Raw genomic sequence first — 2,500 nt, 5'->3', positions numbered from 1 at the left:
AGAGTAAATGAATACTGAGTCTATTTAATTTTTTTTCTCGCTCTACCCTGTTTCCTCTCTTCATTTCGCCCCCCCCCCCCCCCCCCCCCCCAAAAATATGTCGTTTTTGTTCGGTGTGAGATTTTCTTTGTTCTCTCTGGTGTTCTGTTTTTGTTCACCTCTCTCCAAGTTGGCGTTTTTGCCCTCAGAGTGCTTTTTATATTCTGGATTGCTAAGCTGAGGTATTTTTTCATAGAGGTAAAGATTTGTTTTTCTTTTGTTTGTTTCTTTCTTTTTGTATCATTTTCTTTCTTTCTTTTTGCAATATCGTTTTTTTCTTTCTTTTCTTTTTGGTATCAAACGTATTTCCCTCAGAAGACTGTTCTCTAATTTCCTTAAATGATACTTTGCTCTCTTGTTATGTGTGTGTTTTTTTTTCTAAACGACGTAGTTATCGTTAATTACCTTAAATAGCTTGTTCTCTCGTTCTCCATTTTCAAAGCGATGTTTTCTCGATTCCAAAATGTCGTTCTTTTGTTTTCGATGAACTCTCTCGCAAAAATGACGTTCCTTTGTTTCCGAAAATGGCGTTCTTTGTTCTAAAAAGTTTGGTTAGTCCTTTCCAGTGTTCTTGCCTTCCGATGATGTTCCTTCGCTCTTTAAGTCCAGTTCTCTTGTTCACACGTTCTTCTGTTCTGGAAATAATATCCTTTGTTCCAAAAATGTGGATACTCCTTCCCAGTGTTCTTGCCTTACGAAAATGATGTTCCTTCACTCTTAAAGTCGAGTTCTCTTGTTCCTACGTTCTTCTGTTCTAGAAATAACATCTTTGAACAAAGAGCGACAAGAGGCCGCTGATTCGAACTCAAAGACCCGATATTTTGTTCAGAGAGGAAAGGGTCTTTTGTATTCTCTTTGTTCAGCCGCCCACTCTCGCTTAGGCTTTGTTCGGTATAAGGTGCTATAGAGACAAGTATGGTATTAAAAAAGGGTTTTTCCTTTCTGAATCTCTTTCTCCCTCTCTGTCTGTCTGTCTGTCTCTCTTCCCACCCTGTCTCTCTCTCTCTCCCTCTCTCCCAGTCTCTTTCTCTCTCTCTCTTTTTCTCTCCTTCCCTCTCCCCCTCACCCCACCCCTCTCTCTCTCTCTCCATCCCTCCACTCTCTCTTTCTTTCTTCCCCCCCTTTCTCTCTCTTTTTCTCTCCTTCCCTTTCCCCCTCCCCCACCTCTCTCTCTCTCCCAGCCTTAACTTCGGTAAGGCACAATAGAAACACGTAGAACTAATTCCTATTAGTAATATATGGTTAATTCCTAACTGAAAGCATCCGACTATTGTTCTCTAGGTTTAAATAACCTCAGACCCTCATAAGCAAAAGTCTTACTCTTTTTAATACACACACACATACGTACGCACACAAACATACTCACACACACACATACTCGCACACACACACACATACGTACGCCCGCAAACATACTCGCACACACACACACATACAAAAATACACACATATACAGACACACAAACACATACACACACGTACACACACATACACACAAAAACAAACACAGACACACGCACATACAAACAAGCATACGCATATACACACACAAAGACACTCTACTTCACCATTTGTACATATTACTGACAATCTAAAAGAAAAGAAAGAAAGGAAAAAGGAGGAGGAGGAAGAAGAAGATGAAGAAGAAGAAGAAAAAGAAAAAGGAGGAAGAGGAGGAGAAGAAGGAGAAGAAGAAGAAGGAGGAGAAAAAGGAGAAGAAAAAAATAAGTACGAGAAGAAGAAAAGGAAGATAAACAAGAAGAAGGAGAAGAAGAAAAAGAAGAACAAGAAGAAAGAAAAAGAAAAATGAAAAAAGGAAAAGAAAAAGAATGATAATAAGAAGAAAGAGAAGAAAAAAAGAAGGAAGAGAAGCCTCTCTTTAGCCTCTTCGCTCTCACTCTCGCAAATGTTCGGGATACTCTTCGCATGCCTTTCATTCGCACTTTTCTTTCTTTCTTTCTTCTCCTCATTCTTCTTCTTCTTCTCCTCCTCCTCATTCATCTTCTTCTTCTCCTCCTCCTCCTCCTTCTTCTTCCCATTCCTCTTCTTCTCCTCCTCCTCCTCATTCCTCTTCTTTTTCTCCTCCCCCTTCTCATTCCTCTTCTTCTCCTCCCCCTTCTCATTCCTCTTCTTCTTCTCCTCCTCACTCTTCTTCTATTTCTTCTCCTCCTCCTCCTCATTCTCATTCTTCTCCTCCTCGTTCTCCTACTCCGTCTCATTCATCATCTTCTCCTTCTTCTCCTCCGTCAGTCGTGTAGTCCTTTCAAATTATTATAATTTTTTCCTTATATATTTTGATATTTACGTTGATGCTCTCTTTTGCCGTTGGGAATTGAGCTCCTTTTGCCTCTGCGCTTTCTAACTTTATTTATTTGATTATCTATCTACTTTTATTTATTTGTTAATCGACACGCATATTTATGATTACGCTTACAAGTCGATGTATGCTCGTAACTACGCA

Source organism: Penaeus vannamei, chromosome 11, assembly GCF_042767895.1.
Source record: "Penaeus vannamei isolate JL-2024 chromosome 11, ASM4276789v1, whole genome shotgun sequence".
Lineage (NCBI taxonomy): Eukaryota > Metazoa > Arthropoda > Malacostraca > Decapoda > Penaeidae > Penaeus > Penaeus vannamei.
The sequence above is the reverse complement of the archived record's forward strand: the minus strand, read 5'-3'. Positions refer to the sequence as shown.